Consider the following 22443-nt stretch of genomic DNA (forward strand, 5'->3'; position numbering starts at 1 on the left):
ATAATACAAGTAGAGATTTTGGTGGATGCTTGTGTGAAGGTGCAAACAACGTTTCCCAGAGTTGCAGCCAAGCAGAGGTGCTGCCCCTGTTCCTCACATGCTGCTCCAACGACGCCCGACGTCCACTTGGAAGTCACTGTCACGGCTTGTGTTCTTATTTCTGTGCGCACGCCGTCTAAACTGGGTGATTAATGAGTGACTTTGTAATTTTGTTGGCATTCGGTGCTCCTCGATCCCTTTACACTCGGAAACCCGACGGAGGAAAGCCACTTTGGCAGAAACACATTCCTCTGACCATCAAGGATGTGCTGAAACGTGACATTATTTATAAACAGGAAAAGAAAGTCTGACTTGAAGCAGGTAATTTCTATGGCACCAGACACACTGTCCTCCAGAAGGGATTTCATCCTCCAAAGAACTCGGTTCCTTTACACGGTGTCCGCAGGGGCTCCCTGTGTGGACCTCGGTGGAGTCAGCAGAGGCTGTTGGATGAGGAGGGGACCAGCTGTAGAGGAGGGGACAACATTCCTTATAAGTCACGGATCACGTGAAGGAACACCCACCCCGGGCCTCCCTCCCAGCGGCACATCCTTAACTAATCACGGGGCAGGTGTCAGAAGGCCTGACCGCAGACACATTGGAAAATTCCCAGCAAGTTCTCAGAAATGTCAAGATGATTAAAACCAAGAAAAGTCTGGGTCCACTGGGTGGTTCAGCAGGTTGAGCATCTGCCTTCAGCTCAGGCCGTGACCCTGGGGTCCCGGGATCGAGTCCCACATCGGGGGTCCCCGCAGGGAGCCTGCTTCTCCCTCTGCCTGTGTCTCTGCCTCTCTCTCTGGGTCTCAGGAATAAATAAATAAAATGTCAAAAAAAAAAACAAAAAAAAAAACATGAGAAATCTGAGAGAGGCCATCACACCCAAGAGCATCCAGCAACACGACAACCAAGTGCAACGTGGTTTTCTCAACCAAAAAGGACTCTAGGTAAAACCTGAACAAATATGGATAAAATACAGGTTTTAGTTCACGATCGTTGCGACACTGGTCCAGCAATCGCCACATCCCTGCGACGTTAAGCGGAGGAACTGCTGGGCTGCAGAGAACTCACTGCGCCATCTTTGACATTTTTCTGAAAAGTTAAAACTCTTCTAAAATTTCAAAAAAGGGTATTTTCTGAAGCACTTTATGACACACAAAACACTTTACAAATACAGAGTACAAGGGAGCCCGTTATGAATCACTAGGGACTTTGTGATCTTTTATTGTTCGTCTTTGCTATAAAATTGCCGGTGGATTAGTGGGGAGCTTTCTTAAATTTTGTCTTTTTAATGGGTTGCTTTAACTTCATTTTACTGTTCTTCCCTGTCTACAGAGGCTGACAAAAAAAAGAGAGAGATGAGTTAAAACTTTTGAAGGTCTGTAATTCTCCATATATCGCCAAGCAATAAACACAGCAGCAAAAAATTGAAGATTGTAATTTAGCCTAACTTTATAACTAATGCATGAGCCATGCATTTAGGCAATTTAATTAATGGCATAATTGTTACAGCAATAAAGCTGTTGCTTTTTTTTTTCTGGAGTCAAATATATACATTTTATGCTGGAACGGTAGCTTTTAGTCTGCACTACAGATAACTGCTAAAACCACTGAGGACCTGCCCGGAGTAGGTGACCCACCCTCCCTCCAGGGACTTGCCTTCGGGCCCCCGTCAGCCCGGCCCTGGGCTGGAGAGTCAGAGGGTGGGGACACGAGTGTCTGTGGTCTTGGCTCTCATATTTTATCACTGGGTTAACGCTTGTTAGATTTCTGGAATTAAAAAAATTTTTCTCCCTCATATGTAACCCAATAGGACAGCAGAGAGAAGGAATTTTCTGGAAAGTCCAAGCAGAATATCTGGTCTACACCCGTTCTTACACCTGCGAGGCTCGTTGCACCAGATGCTGCTGCTTTGCCGACCGGCCCCCAGCAGCTCGCTCGGGGTTAGAGGGAGAGTCGGAGTCGGCGCCGTGGGACGCGAGGCGACAACGGTGGTGGGTGACAAACCGCGTCCCCGTGCACGGCGGGCCTTGTAGGGACACCGCCCTGCTGGGGTGGAGAGAAGCATGGCCATGCTCACCCTCATCTGCCCTTTAAGGGATTTCCCCCGAAGCACACATGAGTGTTTGAGACGATGTCCTTACATTTCCACTTAAAGTTGAGTTGAATTATGCTCAGTTTGGGAGAAAAAAAAAAAAAATCTGTCTTTCACCTGGTTTTCAGAATCCAGAGTTCAGAGCAGAAACTCAGGTGACATAGGTCCCGAGGTGCCAGCCCCCGAGTCAGCCAGGTCCCGGGCCTGGAGCGTCCAGGCCTCCACCAGCGGCAGCGGGAGGGGGTGACCCTGGGAGCTGGGCGGGGGGGGCTCGGGGACCACGAGGAGCATCCTCACAGCCAGAGAGACCACCCCTACCCGGGGCGTTGTGGCGTGAGGGTTCCCCTCCTCCCCCGGGAATGAAGCTCCGAGCTCCTGGGTTCCAACAGGAATCACCAAACGAGAGGGGTCTCAAAATCAGCAAGAAAACTTAGGTGCATGAGAGTCTGTAGCCGAGGGAAAAAGTGCAGGAACCCGAATGTGGGGAGAAATGAGAGGGTCCTCCTGGCCAGGTCAGCGGTCGTGACTGATTATACGGGGTGATTTAAAGGCTTTCGGGATGAACAGATCGTCCCCCAACTAATCCCAGACCCCACATCATTTTCTTAAGTTGCACGTATACCCATGACTTTTTTTTGCGCAAATTCTCCCCAAAATTAGTGTCACAGATTTGTGCCAGATTTACATAGTCGGGTTCTTTCATTTTTTTTTTTAATTTTTTTTTTTTATTTATTTATGATAGTCACAGAGAGAGAGAGAGAGAGAGGCAGAGACACAGGCAGAAGGAGAAGCAGGCTCCATGCACCGGGAGCCCGATGTGGGATTCGATCCCGGGTCTCCAGGATCGCGCCCTGGGCCAAAGGCAGGCGCCAAACCGCTGCGCCACCCAGGGATCCCACATAGTCGGGTTCTAAAGTCACGAGACCTACTCATCCTACTCATCCACGGGGTTAAAGGGCTCAAGGGTTTCTCCACGGCAGGTGGTGCTGCCCACCTGGGAAGCAGTAGCCCCCGCAGCCCCCCGCTCCCCGCTGGGCTCTGTCCTCTCCTGACCTGGGGCCACAGCTCGGGGTGCCACCCGCCCCGTGGCCTGAGCCCCAGCCGCACCTGCCCCTCCCGCAGCCTTCACCCCACCCCACCCCCCACCCCACCCCCCACCCCATCTCCCACCACAGCCTTTCTCTGGCAGGTGTCCTCTCACCTGAGCTCCAGAGATGCCGCAGTTCACGCACGCAGGCCAGGGGCCGGCCTTCCTTCCTCAGCACTCCCTACGGTTGCTGGGGGTCCTCTTCAGCAAGGCTTCGCCAATTCCTAATGATCCCCTACTCAGCAGCCAATGAGTAAGGCTGATGAAATCAGAGAAGCTGTGATTGGCACTGAGGGGGCGGGAGGAGAATCGGGGTCGGGGTCGGTGGGCCCGACCCCTGTCCCCCACACCCACAGCCACACCCATCCCCCCACCTCACCCCTATCCCCACCCCATTCCCCCACCCCGTCCCCCACTGCATCCCCCACCCGGTCCGCTCAGCCCGTACCCCACCCCCACCCTCCACCCCACCACCCTACCTGCCCCCCCTCGGGGCAGCACAGGCCGCAGGCTGTGAGGCTCTGAGGCCCCGGGTGGAGCCAGCCGGTCCGCGCCCTGTCCCCACTTTCCCAGCTGGCCCCTCACCTCGCCAGGGAACAGTGCCCGCCCAGTGGCCACGGTGACAGGGCCCGCTCTCTGTGCCTCTGCCGGGCCTCATCCCACTGCTGCTCTCGGAGCCCCCGTCCAGGTTCTTCAGTTAGCGTCCCCCACTGCCTGCCCCCCACCTGCCCACCCGGCCCCAGCTTCCACGAGCCTCCCGGCATCTTGCAGGCCGACCGGGGGCGTGAGCGTGAGACCCCGAGGCCGCGTGGACAGGTATGGTCGGGGACAGCTTTGCCACGGGCAGAGGTCGGTGTGCGTGCGGGTGGGATTGTGCAAACGGCCACCTCGAGGCTGCCCCCCACAACGGGTTTCTCGGGTTCCTGCGCCACAGCCGCTCCCCCCGTGTGGTGGCCCCGTGAGCGCAGGGACCGCGGCGGCATGAGCGGAGACTCGAGGGGGAGCCTGGGCCGCGGCGGGCCGAGGGAGGGTGTCGGAGCGGCCATGGCCGTAGCCTCGGAGCGCGGCCCCCAGGCGCCGGGACTGTGACACGTGGACTCGCGGGCGTGAGCTGGGCAGCCGGGGCAGCCGGGGCTCCGGGCGTGGGAGCGCCTCCCCCTGGGCCCAGCGGCCTCTGCTGCCCGGGTCACTGCCGACCACGCAGTGCGAACCGCCTCCGGGCCAGACTCCATCTCTAGGCCAAAGGGAAAGTTAGAGATGTGCCAAAATTCGGCAACATCTGTTCTTGCAGGTTAGGAATTGATGGATTTTACGCAACCAGAACGGTGCCGTCCCCGAAGCGTCCCTGTGGGCCCCGCGCAGACCCCCGCTCGCAGGAGAGCCTGGGGACCCCGGTTCCCTGCGGAGAACATCGGGGAGCAGCGCGATCCCCACGGGCTCCGGGGCGGCCTCCGGGTGGTACAGGCGGCACCCGGCCAGCATACAGCAGGTGCTCAAGCAATGTGACCTGGCGTCCTGTCACCCCGGCTGCTGTTCCCACAGACGGCGGCCCCTGGGCGCTCTCTGTCTCTGTGTCTCTGTCTCTCCTCATCTCTGTCTCTCTGTCTCTCTCTGTGTCTCTGTGTCTCCTCATCTCACTGGGCCACTGTCCCCCTCTCTGTCTCTCTCTGTGTCTCTGTCTCTCTTCCTCCCCCCCGGGCCGGCCTGACGACGCCGCGGGCCTCCTACCGCTGCTTCTTCACTTCAGTTTTTAAATTCTCTGCACAGAAGGCCTCTGAGGGCGACGAAGTGTCTCGCTCTCCTGCTCGGGCATTCCGGCCACCGTCCTGGTGTGGACGTGAGCGCAGTGTCCCTGTCCCTGCCGCGGCCGCCACACCCAGGTGACTGCCCGCCGACAAGGCCTGGACCTCACAGGGCTCCACGGCCCTTCAGCAGGACCACGGGCCTGGAGACGCGCGGCCGGGTGCCCAGTGAGCACGTGCGGTGCCCTGGGCGGCCAGCGGAGCTCGGGGCTGTGTCGGGGCCACCGCAGCCAGAGTGTCCAGGGCCCTGACCTTACATGAATGAGTGCAGCGCTGCTAGCCTGAACACCTGTGCAGCTGGGGACGGACACCGGAGCACCAGTCAGCAGGAGAGGGACAGGCACCTGGACACCTGTCCAGTGGGGGACGGACACCGGGACACTGGTCCAGCGGGGGAGATGGACACCTGGATACTTGTCTAGCAGGGGTGGGGGTTAGACAACTGTCCAATGGGAGAAGGGTGGACACCTGGACACCTGTCCAGCGGGGGACGGACACCGGGGCACCTGTCAGTGGGGGTGGACACCTGTCCGGGGGGGGAGAGGGGTGGACACTTGGACACCTGTCCCCGGGGATGAGGACCCAGAGGGTCCTGGTCTGCATAAGGCACCCGCGCGACTGGAAAGGGAGCTGGGAGGGGAAGCTTCCCAGAAAGAAGCGCACTTGTGCTGGCAACCAGGGAAGAGCCCAGGTGTGTGGCCGTCTGGTCCCGAGGCCGAGAGGACAGCCAGGGGCGGTTCACTGGGTCGACGTGAGGCCGGGCAGGTGGCAGACGGGGGCTCCACAGATAAAGACCCGGCGGGCGGTGGGCCCGACGCGCAGGAGAGCCCCCACCACTGAGCACCGAGGCCAGACAGGGAGGCCGCGAGAAGCCGCAGGCAAGCGAAGACCACGCGGGGCAGTGGCCCCCGCAGGTGTGGTGCCGGCCAGGGGTGGGGGGACCCCCGAGCTCGCAGAGCGCCCGGGGCCGACGGGGCCGCGCAGGTGGCTGCCTGCCGCCCGGGGCTCCAGACAAGCCGTGGGCAGGCCGCGGCCCTGGGACGCACGGCCCTCCTGTTCACGTCAGAGACAACCCTGTGCCAGGCCCTGCCTGTCACGGACGTGCCCTCACGGCCCGCCTGGCTGAGTGACGGGGCACTGGGGTGATGTGAGCTGCGCGGCCATCGGCCTCCGTGGGACCCAGTCCCTCGTCCGCAGCAGGACAACTGCACAGAGACGGGGATGACGGAAAGCGACCCCCCGCGGCAGCCGGTGCCTCGACGGTCTTCCACCTTCACCAGCATCCCAGCCCCCACATCTTGACCCCAAACTCCTTGGGAATCCTGAACGTGAGCGGCGCCATAAAGGGAGAGAGAACTGAGGCGGAGAAGGCCGAGTAAGCCACCACCCTGCTGGTGTCTGCAGGTGGCCCTGCTCCGCCACCGCCCTCTTCACTCTTGTTGGCTTTCGTCCTGCGCCCCCGGCCGCCGGCGATGGGCCTGTGTGCACTGACCTGGGAAAGGCTCGGGGTACAGCAGCCCCTCCCCCCACAGGCTGAGCCAGCCCGGCACGAGCACCCGGTGAGGACTTGCACCCCAGGGCCACGCGCCCTCCCGCAGGAGAGGCCCCTCTGTGCCACGTGGGGTCATCATCAGCTGCTTCTCCAGCTGCTTCGCCCCATTCCTCTGGGGGCGCCGCCGCACTACTTCTCTCCATCCTTGGGCTTGGGGGTCCCCGAATCTGACACCCCAGCTCTCGGCAGCGTCCGCCAAGCTGAGCGGAGCCGCCGTGACCGAGGCCGCCCCGGGGCCCGCGGTGCCAGCGTCACGTGAGCACAGACACCGTCAGGCACCGAGTTCTCAGGAGCGGTCCCGGGATGTCTCGGGAAGCCAGTGCGCGTGAGAAGCTCCCTCAACCCTGGGGCGAGGGCGGCACCCGACACGGCCGCCTCCACAGGCCGCAGGGGCGCTGCTGGCCCAGGGTACGGTCATACGGTCCTTGCTTCATGATCACACAGAGCCAGGGGGCCAGTAGAGGTGAGAATTTGGATCCAGGACCACAGTTTCGATCCTGGATCCTTACTTTCCTACCTCCCTCGCTGGGGGCAGTTGGGAGGGTGCGGTGCTCCGGGCGGAGGAGCCTGGGGGTGACGGGTGGGCAGAGACCCGGCCGCAGGCTTCTCATCCCCGGCCTGGGCCCGCAGCAGGCCGACCACCGAGGACGCGGCTCCGGGAGCTGCCCGGGGAGCTCGGCAGGGCCCGGCCAGTGCTGTGCCTGCAGCTCAGCCTCCCACATGTCCCTGCCCTGGCCTCCTGCCCTCCCGTCCTTCCTTCCGGAGGCCGACCCGCCGGGAGCCAAGGGCGGAGCGTCCCGAGGCCTCTCCGAGCTGTGGGACCGTCTGAACGGCCGTTGCCACGTCTCAGCCGGACGCAAGGGACCCCTGCCCTCGGCGCATCACCGCTCTGGACGAGCCCTGGGGCCGCATGGGGCCCGACGCCAGGATGGTGGCAGGTGAGACAAAGCTGCAAAGCCAGCGGCGGCCAGCCCCGTGCACGGGCGCAGCGGGTGGCCGCCTCTGGCACCTGCTCCCAGGGCGTCATGTCTCCAGGAGAACCGGCCTCCCCCTGCTCCTCCCCCCACAGGCAGTAAGCTCTGGATGCAGGAGATGGTTCCCCTCGTTGTGGCGCAAGCCCTGGGACGCGATCGTGACCTCACTTGTACTTTATCAGCTGGAACCCTTGAGGTGACACCTCCTGGCTTTTAAAGTCTTATTTTAGTCGGTTATTCGTAATGCAAGATGCTTTCACTCCCGTTACAACTAGTTTGTGGATTAGCTATCACGGTTATATGAATATTTGATACAACGTCACGGCGTTTACCAACAGGATCTTGAAAATCAGCGACCGCGTATCGAGGGGCTGATGTGAGTGATTCATACCCGTGGGCACGGCCTGACTTTCACTGGCAGCAACTGCGGTAAAACACGCAAGCGCATCGTTGGAAATACGAGCCCCGGGAGTCACTCAATAGAATTCTTTATTTATGCAGAAACTGCAACAGCCTGGATGTCTGAAAATCCTTAGGTGGAATCTCTTTCCACCTGTCATGCTGGTATTTGGGAGTTTTGGCGATTTTTGGAAGCGATCATTCCTATTCCTCACCGTGAACACGCTCCTGGCCTCCGACCTCAAAGGCACCAGGGCTCTGGACGCTTCTCGGGCATGGACCCCGGCGTGATCGACGCCCCTGGGCAGCGGGGTCGCAAGGACATGGCTTCAGGGTTGAGTCTGCGGCGATGCTTTAGCTCCCACTCCACCCGGTGATAATTTCCAGAGGCAGAAACAGTCTGGCTGCCGGTGATGCGTGTACGTGTGTTTCCCCCAGTGGGGCCGGAGGCCCTCAGGCTCCTCCGTTCTGAGCCCAGGGGCCTGTGCATCGGGTGTGGGTTAGCCTGCGGGGTGCCCTCCCTGCCCAGGGGGCCGGCGTCCTCACCGCATCAGGCCCACATCTCTCCCGGCTGCAGAGCAGGTGTGCTGAGCTCCGGGGGCGCTCCAGGGGCGGACGAGCGGGGTCCCTGTCCTCGACCTGGGCACCCGTCCCACAGACTGATGGCAGAGGCCCGTCGGGAGGCCCTACCCGTCCACTTTCCTTACTCGTGGCTGATTGACCGCTCCTCACGTGCTGCCCACCGCTCCAAGTCAGGACCCGCGCCGCTGCCACTGTCCACGGGCATCTATTAAAGGGCCTGGAATACAGCAGGAGCTCAACCGATGTTCAGTGGCCCGTATGGAGCTTCTACGGGTCACGTTCCAGCCACCCCAACCCCGTCCTCCCCCCAGACTCTTCACCCTACGCACACCTGCTCCGAGAGAGGCAAGGACCCCCCTGGACGTGGGGGCTGGGGTGGCTTCTCAGGGGGAGACACGAGCCCTCTGCTGAGAGAGGCGTCGCTCAAAGTGACTCTGGCTCGGTGGGACGTCTGCATCCCCACAGCTCACGTGTCCTAAAGCCAGTCCCACCCCCAGGCACCCACTGGGCCCTCGGACTCGAGCCGCAGCCCTACACGGGTCCTGGAGGCCTGCAGACGAGTACGACCCGAGGACGATGTTACAGCCGTGCGGGGAGTCCAGGCCGAAGTCTCAGAGCAACAGTGAGCTGCACCCACTCACGGGGTTCCTAAGGAGAATGGGGGTCCTGAAGGGTGACCCATGCAAAGCGCCGACCCCATACTCTGCTCGACAGATTCCCCAGCCGTAGGTCCATGTAGAGGTTGCTGCATAGACAGTCATGGTTCCAGCTGGCAGCGTCCTGCTGGGTGTCCCGCTGCCCCCGGGCCGGCGGGGGACACGGCGTGGGGCTTCTCGGGGGTCCTGGGAGCGGCCGCCTCGTCTGCACGGAGCTCTGAGGTGGCCCATCTGTTACCATGGCAACCTTGCAGCGTCGGGGGGCGGGGGCTCTGCTTGGAAGCCAGAGGAACCTTCCCTGCATGATCCCTACTCCTCGCCTCTGTACGTCCGCATCCTCTGCCGTTTTCACTGTATCCCAGAGGAGAAATCCATTTAGGGTCTGCCGAGGGCGCCTCAAGGAGCACGGAAACCCCCTCCTGTGAAGGAGGAAGGCAGCACAAACTAACAAGGGCTTGGGAGAGCTCACAATCCCCCCTATGGGGAGGGGGCCGCGAGCCCCGCACAGCGAGCTTCTGCTTCCCCGCGAATCCGCTACGGCTCGTGCTTTGCGCATTTTCATCAGGCGAGTAACCAGCTTCGCAGAACCTCACGGAGGAGGCCTGCGTGTCCCCAGCTGAGAACCCGCGGGCGCCGCACGCTCAGCGCAGCCTCGGCCGCCCCGTCACCACGGTCGCTGCGTGAGCTCGGCTTCAGCGCTGCCCCGTGCCCAAGGCCTGACGGCTGGCGCCTCCCGTGCAGCAGGCGGTGTCCCTCCATCGTCCTCGGAATGTCGTCGGAGGGTGAAGCCCCGGAAGGAGCTCGTGTAGGTCGGCTTCGGGGCGCGTTTACTGCTGCAGACCTTCTCCGGGTGTTTAGGGGTTCACCCTCCAGCTGGGACCAACCCAAGGCTGGGTTCCCCGGGGCACACGGGCTCTCGGATGCACGTCCGGGCTCTGTGTCCCCCCGGACCCCGGCGCACACAGGCCCTGGCAGGAAAATCACGGCCTCCCGGGAGACCCGAGCTGCTGTCCAGGTGGGGGCCGGACCCAGAGGACAGCCAAGCTCAGGCGTGCACCCCCCGGGGTTGGCCCTGTGACCTGGGTGCGCCGCTGTCCTTCCCCGGACTCCGGTTGCTCGCCTGTAAAACGGGAGGTTTGGCCAAGTCTGCGGTGGTGAGGTTGTTAGTTGTGCCGCGTGGGTCAGGCGCTGAGAGCAGCAGCCCTGGAGAGGGAGCAACGTACCTGCCTTGGTTGCGAAGACGGGTCGTGGGACGTGCGCCGACGCCTCCCAAGGATGGGGAGCCCGAGCACAACCATGGGGGAGACCGTGTGGGAGCGGCTGGAAGCCTGGGTGTGACGCGGCACACACAGCCCGGAGCCCTGGCCACAATCCCGCAGGGAACATGCGGTTTCCCCCGGCAAGTGGTGACCTCAGCGGCGCCACTCCACCCCGACGACCACCGGGCACGTGGGCAGCGGGTGAGGCTCCCCGACCCCGGAGGCGGGAGAGAGGGGAGGAGGGTGCCCGCGGCAGCTCACAAACTGCACGCATTTTCACGTCCTGCCCGGTGAGTGCCTCTGGCTTCATATCCACAATCTAGGCTCGTTTTTGTTCCTTTTTGAGTCGACGGAAACCCTGATTTCGGAGGAACAGACACACGTCACTGAGCGTAGCCCCGTGACGCCCGCAGGAGGATGCACCGGTCACCAAGAGCTGCGCAGCTCCGGCGTCTGGGGTCCTCCGTGGGGAGACAGTGCTCTGACCCCACACAGGCACCGGGGGAGGCCCTGGCATCTGTCACCAGAGCCCACTGAGCCCGCAGTGCTCTCGGGTCCCGGTTCCCATTGGAAAGGTTCTCCTCTCCACTGAATTCCGGATCCTTCTGAGCTGGTTTGCTCTTCGCCGAAGGTGAGGAGACACACGGCTCCCCCGCCGCCCGTTGGTCTTAATAATCCAAGCGCCACCCCCGCAGCAGGGCACGGGCCCGCATGGCTCTCCGCCCAGGGGAAGCCCCCGGCCCGATGCAAGGGAGCGACTCCTCGGTCACCAGGTCTGCCCGTAGGGGCCTGCATCTCGGCGCTCCTCACACGAGGACCATAGGGCCTCTTCCTGGCCGTGAGTAACTTCATTCGAAAAGCAGCCTCGTAGCTAAAATCTCCAACTTTTCTAAGACCAGAATGTGTGTGTTAATCAATAAGGTCAACGTCTCATAGTAAAATGGAGAATGATGCAATCCTGAAAGGGATTTTTTTTTTTTTAATTGGAGTTCAATTTGCCAACATTTAGCATAACACCCAGTGCTCATCCCGCCAAGGGCCCCCCTCAGTGCCCGTCACCCTGTCACCCCACCCCCCGCCCACCTCCCCTTCCACCACCCCCTGAAAGGGGCTCATAGCTGGGGGTGTCCTCCAGTCTGCCCCAGACGCAGGCAGGGCCTCTCCTCGATGCGTCTCCTGGCCGACCACAGCTGGGAGAGCAGCAGCGTCCCAGGACAGGCCCCGCCTCCCCCAGTCCCTGCGACCTGCACCCCACACGTCAGCCTCCAGTTCGTCTCTGCTTCCGTGCTCCGTGGTGCTCCCTCTCCAGCTCCTGGACCTGCCGGACTCAGCACCAGAAGCACAGGGAACGCAGGAGGACCCGCCCTCTGGCTCCGGATCCCTTGTCAGGTGACTGGACGTCCCTCCTGCCATGTGGCTGATATAGCACAAACGCACCCGAGTCCCCGCCACTCAGCCCTGGCCTCTATCTTGAAATGCCGCACGGGGTGGCTCCTCCAACACGTGTTCCCAGCCCTGGAGGCTGGAAGCCTGACATCAGCGTCGGCGGGTGTGGTTTCTTCTGAAGCCTCTCCCCTGGCCCGTGGGCAGCTGTCTCACGCCCACCTGGCATTCCCCCCGCGTGTGGCCATGTCCAGACTTCCCCTCATAAGGGCACCAGGCAGATGGGACCAGGGGCCCACCCAATGACCTCATTTTACCTTAATCCCCTCTTAGAGGCCTCCTCCCTGAATATGGCCATGGTGTGAGATGCCGGGAACACCGGTGAATGAAACTAGAGGGAGACAATTCAGCCCCAAATAGTGTCACCAAAATAAGTCCCCGTGTGAGGACTTTAATCGAGAATCCATCTCCAGCCCGTGCCATCGGGGGCCACACACAGAATCGCTTCCTTCCTCCCCCTCTCCACAACCAGGTCCATCTGTTCCTCTGGTTTCTGCTTAGACCTCCTCCAAAACCTGCCCTGACCACCTGCCTAGAGCAGATGCTGCTGGCGTTCTCCGCGTCCACTGCGGTCCGTCACGGGCAGCACATCCCAACGTAGTTTAATTAATTGTTCACCACTTGCTGACGTTTCTTCTCTCTTTAGCGCTCTGGCGTTGGACTCTGGGTCTCATGAAAATGCTACACGTCCTGTCCATTGGTGCAGACCCCACATCCCAGGTGTGGGGACAGGTGTCAATCCTCAGAGAACCAGGGTCACGGGGCACACCCCACCCTGAGATCAAGGATGGACATGTTCTCTGAGACAGCAGCTGGGGGCTGCTCACCTGTCCAGAAGCCAGTGGGAGCCACGGTGGTGGAAACACGCATTGCATTGATCAAGAGCCGCTGCGGTGGGTGCCGAGCAGCCTAATGGGGAGAGTCTCCTGTGGCCTGTGGCTCTGGCAGGGCTGGGGCAGGAGGAAGGAGACACGGAGTGACCCTCCCGACCACGTCCACAGTATCCCCAGGGGGAGACTTTACCTTAGGGAGATATGGAAACCTCCTCCTACGAGGGGAAGAGAGATAAAAGAAGCAAAAAGTACAATCCTCAGGGGTCAGGAATCAGATCTGGGACACGGTGGCCAGAGAAGGATTGAGAGTGAGGTCTTGACCTGGAGGAGGAGGGACAGAAACCGGTGAAGGCCACACCCCAACACACAACCTGCTGGAGGGCAGGGGCCAGCCTGAAGGTTACAAACCAAGCCCCTCGGCACGGAGACAGTGGGCTCAGCCAGAAGGCAGGACGCAGACCGCGGGGAGGAGGGAGCAGCAAAGCTCTGGCACACGCGGCCCAGCGACTCCGCGGGTGGGCGCCCACCCTCCCACTGAAGGCCGAGGCACCCCAGCTCCCGTGGCCGGATTCAGGGCATCTGACTTCCATCGAGAATGCGTAAGGCAGGTGGAAGGGCAGGAGAAGCCTCACTCCGAGGAGGCGCAGGGGTCACGGGGGCCAGAGCCAGAAGCGGCAGAGTTGGAGTCACCATACGAGGAACGTAGGGCAACTGTGACAAATGTGTTAGGGTCTCTGATGGGGAAAGTACAAGGTGCAGGGCCGCGTGGGCCGTCAGCAGGCAGACAGGCACTGTGTGTACACGAAAGTACAAGAAGGATGCACTAGAGTGAGCAGCATTGTAGCAGGAACAAAGGAAAGTGCCAGTTCGGGCTCAGCGGGCGACAGGACGCATCCAGTGAAAGAATCAGTGAACCTGAAGACAGCTCAACAGCAACCTGCTGGATGGAAATGGAAAGAGCAAGTGAAGGGTGAAGACAGAAGCCCAGATGCCCAGGAACAAGGCGGGACGTGCTCGTGGTCAGAGCAGGAGGTGGGAAGGGGGCGAAATAAGTATCTGAAGTAAGAAAGGCCAAGAACTTGCCCAAATTGGTGACAGACACCAAACCAGCAAAAGAGACCGAGGAGCATCACTGCATCCCGGGCACCTGCTCCCCGTCAGCTTGACCGACCTGCCACTGATGCCAGTTCTTTCTCCTGCATCTGGAAAGCCGAGCTCGCGTGCAGGTGGCTAATCTGCGGTGTCCAGGGAAGGTGAACGTGGCTTGTCTGATGTTCTAGGCTCCGAGCTCTGAGGACAAAGACACAGCAAAGGGTAAGACTCTGCCTCTTATCATCCGTATCGCTCGGCTGTGCCTGCAGCAATCGTTCACTCACTTAAGCTTCAGAGCAGCACAATCTTTGCAGACATAATCCTGATGTCCACATCGTGCTGAGGCCCAGAGGAGGGATGTCGGGGGCCCAAGGCCACAGGGCGAGCGGGTGGGTGAGCCCGGGTCTACACACTCTGCCGCTGGTGAGTCTGAGCTGCAAGCCCCGAAAGCCACGAAGGCTGCACCTCTCAGCTTGCGCAGAAGTCAAGGGTCTGAAGCACCGAAATACATTGAAAACAGAGAGGGAAATCCAACAAAATTAATTCAGGTAATTATTAGGTGTCCTGCTGATGAGCACAAGAAAACAAGTAACAGTTTTCCTTATGATCTTGGTTAAAAACACACTCGTGAGTCTCTAGGGCTCCCTCCACGTCTGAGCAACGCCTTTGCCTTCATCTCGAGAGCAAAGCGCATCCCCGGCAGAGACTTCCCGACTTGAAGGCACCGCGAAACCTAGGTCATTTCTAGGGGACTTTATCTGGAATGTGTTCAGTCCCTTTAAACAGAAAACTTGCCCTTTATGTGCTAATTATTTAAGTTCAAAGAACAACGCCGCTGTGGGGAGGATCAGAAATGTCTGAGCAGAGCTCTTAGCAACCTCATGCCTGAAACAGACCCCGGCTGGCCTGGCGGGGCCCCGGCATCCCAGCGGTGCGCTCAGGCCCCCGGCCCCACAGCGCGGCCGGGGAAGCAGGCGAGTCCGTAGTCGTACCTGACAGGCTAACTGTTCAGTAGCAAACGGAAATGGTAAATGCTTAGGCGACGTAAACAATTCTGAACTATCTAGTCCCAAGGCCGCTTTCCTCTCTTGGAGTTTAATTCATCCCTGATTTATGACCTAGAAGGGGGAGTCAATGCCTTAATGGAAATTCCGCTCACAATATCCTTATTAATTATAGATTTTAATGTTGTTTTGATGTCTTGTGTTTCAACTTATTGTACAAATATCACTGCTTTTAAGGGATTATTTCTCTCCGTGGAGAAACCGGGGTTCTATGGCTAATTAGAAAGTGAAAGATACAGGATCCCTTCTGCCTTGGTCTGCCTCGTCCTGGGGCAGCACACAGTGGACGTTCTCCTATAATTTCAGAAGCTGCCTCCACACTGGACACAAGAACTGTCCCGCTGTCATGATGTGGTTCTTTTTCTCCTTCAATTTTTTTTGGACTTTAGGCGTCGTTACCATACAGCGTAATATTGGTTCCAGGTGCACAGTGTAGTGATTCGTCCCTTCCGTGCATCGCCCGGAGCTCATCACGACAGGTGCCTCCTTCATCCCCATCGCCTGGTCGCCCACCGCCTGCCCACCTCCCCCCTGGTGACCCGCAGTGTGTTTTCTGTAGTTCAGAGTCTGGTTTTTGGTTGGGTTCTCTTTTTTTGTTTTGCTTCTTAAATTCCACATATGAGGGAGATCATGTGGTATTTGTCTTTCTCCGACTGACTTGTTTTGCTTTTAGCAAAATACTGTCATTTCCATCCATATTGCAAATGGCAAGATTTCATTCTTTTTTCTGGCTGAGTAATATTCCTGTGTGTGTGTGTGTGTGTGTGTGTGTGTGTGTGTTCCACACCTTTATCCATTCGTCTGTGGATGGACACTAGGGCTGCTTCTGTCTCTTGGTTGTTGTGCATACGGCTGCTATCAACATAGGGGTGAATATATTTTTTTGCATTAATGTTTTCATTTCTTTGGGTAGATATCCAGCAGTGGAATTAGTAGATCATATGGTAATTCTAATTTAATTTTTTGAGGCTCCTCCATGTTGTTCCCACCATGGCTGCACCACTTTGCGCTCCCACCAACAGTGCACGAAGGTTCCTCTTTCTCCACACTCTCACCGTCCTCATTATTTTCTGTGTTTTTGATTCTCGGCATTCTGATGAGTATGACCTGATAGTTCATTGTGGTTTTGATTTGCATTTCCCTGATGATGAGTGATGTGGAGCATCTTTTCAGGCGTCTGCTGGCCATCTATGTGTCTTCTTTGGGAAGTGTCTATTCAGGTCCTCTGCTCATTTTTAATCAAATTATTTTTCTTTTTGGTATTGAGTTGAGGAAGTTCTTTAGATATTCTGTATATTAACCCCTTATTGGATATGTCATTTGCAAATATCATTAATGAAAGAAATTGAAGATGACACAAAAAAATAGATAATCCATGCTCATGGATGGGAAGAACCAACATTGTTTGTTTTTGTTTGTTTTGTTTGTTTTATTTTACCAATATTGTGAAAATGTCCATACTACCCAAAGCATTCTTTTTTTCTTTATAAATTTAGTTTTTTTATTGGAGTTCAACTTGCCAACATATAGCATAACACCCAGTGCTCATTCCATCAAGTGCCCCCCTCAGTGCCCGTCACCCAGTGACCCCCACCCCCCACCCACCTCCCCTTCCACCACCCCTAGTTCGTTTCCCAGAGTTAGGAGTCTCTCATGGTCTGTCTCCCTTTCTGATATTTTCACTCATTTTCTCTCCTTTCCCCTTTTTTCCCTTTCACTATTTTTTATATTCCCCGAATGAGTGAGACCATATAATGTTTGTCCTTCTCCGATTGACTTACTTCACTCAGCATCATACCCCCCAGTTCCAACCACGTTGAAGCAAATGGTGGGTATTTGTCATTTCTAATGGCTGAGGAATATTCCATTGTACACATAGACCACAGCTTCTCTATCCATCATCTTTCGATGGACACTGAGGCTCCTTCCACAGTCTGGTTGCTGTGGACATTGCTGCTAGAAACATCGGGGTGCAGGTGTCCCAGCGTCTCACCGCATCTATATCTTTGGGGTAAATACCCAAAGCAGTCTACAGATTTAATGCAATCCCTATCACAATACCAGATTTTAAGATGTATTACAAAGCTGTAGTGATGAATACAGATTGGTCCTGGCACAAAAATAGACACATAGATCAATGGAACAGAACAGAGAACCCAGAACAAACCCATATGGTCAATTGAACTCCAACAAAGCAGGAAAGAAAATGCAATGGGAAAGGGCTAGTTCCTTCAATAGCTGGTGCTGGGAAAACTGGACAGCCACATCCAAGGGCACGAAACTGGACATTTTCTTACCCCACTGACAAAAACACACTAAAAAAGGATTGACAACCTAAGTGTGAGACCCAAAACCATGAAACCTATAGAGGAGAGCACAGGCCATGATCTCTGACATCGGCTGTAGGAACTCTTGGGTCTGTCTCCTGAGGGAAAGGAAACAAAAGCAAAATGAAAGCAGTGGGACTTCATCAAAAGAGAAAGCTTCTACACAGACAAGGAAACCATCAACAAAACAGCAGACCAATAAAAAAATAAATTTATTAAAAAAAAAAAAAACAGCAGAGCCGAGTACTAAATGGAGAGCATAATGTGGTTCTCAGATTCTGCGAGCTTAATAACACACATGCATGCATCGGCATTAAGGCTGAAAGCACTTTACAGCACAGACTCAGCCCGTAGCTTGTAGCCTCGCACAACCTCTGGCCGCTGCCCAGAGTATTCCCATCCTCACCGCGCAGACCAGGCCCCCACGGGATACCCAGCACAGCTGGTGCAAGAGCGGTCCCCATGCACCGCAAGCGGCTCTCAGGCTGTGAACCCGCTGTGCTGGGAGCTGCTCCTTCGGACCTGGCCCCCTTCTCCCTCTGTAGCCAGTGTGCTTCCCAGGGCAGTGGAGAGGGGCCGAGATGGGGCCCCTTCCCGCCGCCGCTGTGCTCTCAGGAAGTACTTGTGTCTACTAGGGTACAGGCACGAGAGCATCTGCATCCCTCACATCTGGCGGCAGCCGCCGGGCCTGCCCAGAGGCCCAGCTCAGTGTGTCTGTGGTCTGTGTCGGTAACCCCCCTTAGGAATCCTCTCAATTCATCAGAGCGGCCACTTCACAGCAGCCAGAGGGAGGGCGGCAGCGAATGCCGGCATTTACAATCCGGGAAAGGCAGCGCGATGTTTAAGGCCGCGGGTGCCGGCGTTGGCCAGGCCGCTCGGAGATCGCCTCCCATCTGCGACTGGCTGTGTGGCCTTGGCGCTTGGACTTGAAATTTCTGAGCTTTGATTTTTTTTTTTTTTAATTGAAAACAGGTGTAAAGTCCACGTAAAAGTTTTAGCGCCGAAGAGTCATTCGTGAGGTTGTGTGGTTAAGTGTTGCATCAGCAGTGAGCTCCTGAGAATGGCAGTTTGTACCAGAAAACACACAATAGAGTGTTTTTTAAAGGTTTGAACTGTCCCTACTTGCAGAGAATGACACTGATTTCTTTTCATTTTTACTTAATACTTCATTTTCATTTGAAAGGATGCTAACGCCGCACAGGCAGATGAAGGAGGTGGTTGGTTGTACTTCCCTGCGGACTGAATAGTGAGGAGGAAACCATAGATCCGTCCTCGTTATACATCGAATATTGAAATTTCATTTCTCTGCCAAATCAAAGCAGCATTTCCAAAAATACTTCTAAAGATGTCTTTATCACCGTCTGCTAATTCGCTCTTTTTGCCATGCTTAGTTACCCTTGTGCTCCCTTTATTTTTAATTTTCTAGCTCTCATACATAAAGGGATCATAAAATGCGTTTGCTCACTTGCGGGCTTTGCTCTCAAAATGCCTGCATTCAATCCCATCTCTTGAAGTTGGCAGAGTTGTTTTGGGCAGAGTACCCGGCCTTCCTGTGCTTGCTTTCTCGTCTCAGGATCAACCTACAAAACACTCAGAAATCACTCAGAAATGTTCGTCACAGGGCACACAGGAAAGCCAAAAATACCGTAAAAGTCCCATTAGCATGTTTTGGGTCACAGGGGAGTCAGCACGAAGAATGTCTTACTAAGAAGGAAGGTCAGGGGGATCCCTGGGGGGCTCAGCGGTTTAGCGCCACCTTCAGCTCAGGGCGTGATCCTCGGGTCCAGGGATCGAGTCCTGCATCGGGCTCCCTGCATGGAGCCTGCTTCTCCCTCTCTGTCTCTTTCTCTCTATCATGAATAAATAAATCAAATCTTAAAAAAAAAAAAAAAGTAGGAAGGTCACAGAAGAACAGGTCTGGTTGCTGCTGTAAATTCCCAAAGCCTGTGCCCGCCTCCTAACCACACAGAATGAAAAACAGTTATCAGGTTGTAGATTTGAAATAATTCAGGGGCTTGATTTTCCGGGAGCTGGAGCCTTAGTTGACACCTCCCGAGGTGCTCGCTGCACAGACAGAAGGAGTTCTATGCACTGAGGCTCCTGTGCTCACTCACGGGGGGTGGAAGGCGCCATCTCGGGGGAGAGATGAAGCGCAAAGTGCGGGTGCGGATGTGGGACCGGGCGGCCCCAGAGGAGCTGGCCTGGGACACAGGCTGCAGTCCCGGGGGGCGAAGGGCAGCGGGGATGGCAGGGACAGCAGAGCCAGCGGCCCGCGGGGGCACGAAGACCTCAGATTACATCCTCCTGATTAGCGTCGCTCTAACCAGTGTTCCATGGAACCACTTTATTTTATTTATTTATTTTTTTAAGATTCTATGTATTCCTGAGAGACACAGAGAGAGAGAGGGAGAGACACAGGCAGAGGGAGAAGAAGGCTCCATGCAGGGAGCCCGACGCAGGACTCGATCTCAGGACTCCAGGATCAGGCCCTGGGCTGAAGGCAGGTGCTGAACCGCTGAGCCCTCCCCCCTCCCGGGATCCCCCACAGAACCATTTTAAACTGAAAGGTTTACAGCAAACACCGCATGAGCAGCTTATTCCTAACACAGGACACGGCGAGTTTAACCTAAAAACCACACCTTGTGTGCAGGTGCCCATGGGGACTCCAACTCCGAAGTCAACGACGGCCCACGGAGAGTGAGCGGCTGCGCAGCACGCGTCCATACAACCGGGTAACTCAGCCTCTGATGGAGGAAACCCTGCCCTGTGCAGCCGTGGGGGTGAGCCTGGGGGACGTCAGGCCATGAACAGGCCAGGAAGGACGCATCCTGCACGATTCCTTCCACGGGGTCCTCGGGGCAACAGGAGGGGGGTGCCCGGTGGGTCCTGGGAGCTGGGGGCAGTGGTAGGGGACAGGAGGGACGTGTCTCTGTGGGTATGACCAGGGGTAGGGGGATGGGGGCACGGTGCTCCGTGGGTATGACTGGGGGTAGGGGGGCGGGGGGTGGGGCTCCGTGGGTATGACCGGGGCTTGGGGGGCAGAGGATGGGGCTCCGTGGGTATGACTGGGGCTAGGGGAGCTGGGACATGGGGCTCCATGGTATGACCAGGGCTAGGGGGGTGGGGGCATGGGGCTCCGTGGGTCTGGCCCTCCCTTCCACAGGTCAAGGGTCCCACGCCGGTAGCGGCTTTGCACCCCGGGTCATGCAGGTCCCGGGTGCTGTGCGGTCTGTTCCATGGAATTCAGGTCCCCACAGTAGAACTCTATTAACTGGAGGGTCCTTTATGTCATTTTTCATGACCTTCTGTACGTCTGGACAGTGAACCATTTGGATTTTTCATTAAAAGAAAGATGTGATGTGATTTCTGGATTCTAGGCGGACTCCACTAATATTAAAAAAAAACCATTATATTCTTTGAACAATAACAATTAGAGTCTTTATGTAACGAAGATCCCACTTACACTAGAATAAAATCCTAAGTCAGCTAATGGTGACACGGATAATCCAGCCCTTTAGGGAGAAAAGAGTTTAAAGAGTCATCAAAAGACAAAGAAACCCGGGTCAGTGGGGATCGGGGCCAGTCAGATGACGCGTCACAGCCCCGGTCCGGCCAGCGGTCCCTCGGTGTTGTGACGGTCCCATGTATTTCCCACCGAAATTCCCAGAAGCTGGAAGAGCGTGTCAACCGAATGCAATATTTATGGGCAAGTGTAGTGAGCTGAGGCCGAAACATCCCGAGGACTGAGCAGAAGGCGGAAGATTCCCAACAAAACCGCCAGAATCATAAATCTTACGTCAATTTGCACCTCGTGTCATGGGTACAAAAGGAAATGGGGGTCAGCAAACAGGACAGGCGAGCTAGGGACACGGAGGGGGGCGTGGACGCGCGGCAGGAAGATGCGTCACCCCCAACGACGGCACTAGATGCGCTGCTCAGAGCGGCCGTGGGAGAGAGGACCGCAGGGCGTGGACCCAGAAAGGACAGAGGGGACCCTCCCAACACCCCGGGCCGCTCTCACGACGAAGCTCCACAGACGTCGCGCCCTCAGGGGTCGGGACGGCAAGTGGAGGTCCGGGCAGGATGGGCCCCTTGCGAGGCCGTGTTGGTGGCTGTGGACGACTGTCACGCCTGGCATCGTCCGTCCGTGCCGCAGTGTCCTTCCTCCGGGCCACACAGGGCCATATGGATTAGGGGCCAGCCCGGCGGCCTGGTCTAACCCGCCTCCCACAAGACCTTGTCTCCAAGACACTCACACTCTGAGGCCCAGGGTTCGAGGTCAGCCGGGGATTCCTACGAGGACCAAGTCCCGCTCATAAGAAGGGCAGTGGGGACGGTCGCCCGGGAAGTATGCACCCCCCAGGCGGCGGGGCGACCGACAGGAAGGAATCCGCAGCCGATCCTCTGAGCAGGTGCGAGCTTCCCCAGCGTCCCTCGAAACACGAATCAGAAGCACGATGCACTGTTGCTTCACGGCGATGGTGTCTCCAAGTCGAGCAGGGTCAGAGGTGGGGACAGGGAGCCTGTGCGCTGAGGTGGGTGCGACAATGGGGCAAAGCGAATGTGGCGGATGTGGCGGGAGAACCCTGCAAAGCTCCAACCCCGGGGCCCTGCCGCGTGGGCCCCAGAGCTCGTCACATTCGGACACGCAACACTTGGCACAGAGACACTGGCATTGCGTCTGCGTCATCGACGGAGAAGTGACCGCCGCTCCCTCCGACGGGCGATGCCTCCTCGGCGCGTGTGCGTACAGGGTGTGGTGCCGGGTGTATGTGGGGAGCATTACCCATCTGCACGAAACGCACCCTCTAGCAGAGGTAAGCGGGTGCAGAGTCCCTTCTCCAGCCCCGCCCGGCTGCAGGGTGAGGAGGGGGTGCCATCCTCCCCCCGCCCCCCGCGGGCACAGAAGCACCGGCTCCCAGCGAGCCCTGCGCGTGTTCGTCACACCCTCTCGCAGCCTTGTGTGCTTGTGCGGGGCCTGTGCATCCCACCACCCGCCGCGGGGCCCTAGGGTCACACCCGGAAACCATGGGCCGTGGTGTTTGAACCCCACGACCTCCGTGTGCCCTGCTGCCCGGGAAACTGGCCTTCTCGGCGTCACACAGAACGAGAAGGAAAGCACCGAATTGTCTGCAAATGCTGAAGGTTTGGGGCAAAATGACCCAAAAATGTCAGTAAGAGACGAGAGGTCAGAAAGGGAGACGGAACATGAAGACTCCTAACTCTGGGAAACATACTGGGG

At 57.6% G+C, this 22443-nt stretch overlaps 1 long non-coding RNA gene across 1 annotated transcript; it reads right to left on the minus strand.

The window, feature by feature from the left end:
• Window positions 1-8023: 8023 nt before the first annotated feature.
• Window positions 8024-9383, minus strand: LOC119869787. Its single transcript, XR_005371772.1, has 3 exons — window positions 9230-9383; window positions 8492-8744; window positions 8024-8245 (listed from the first exon to the last, which is right to left on the minus strand). It is a non-coding gene; the product is annotated as an uncharacterized LOC119869787 (long non-coding RNA).
• Window positions 9384-22443: the final 13060 nt, after the last annotated feature.

Source organism: Canis lupus, chromosome 17 (assembly GCF_011100685.1).
Source record: "Canis lupus familiaris isolate Mischka breed German Shepherd chromosome 17, alternate assembly UU_Cfam_GSD_1.0, whole genome shotgun sequence".
In the NCBI taxonomy this organism is placed as follows: domain Eukaryota; kingdom Metazoa; phylum Chordata; class Mammalia; order Carnivora; family Canidae; genus Canis; species Canis lupus.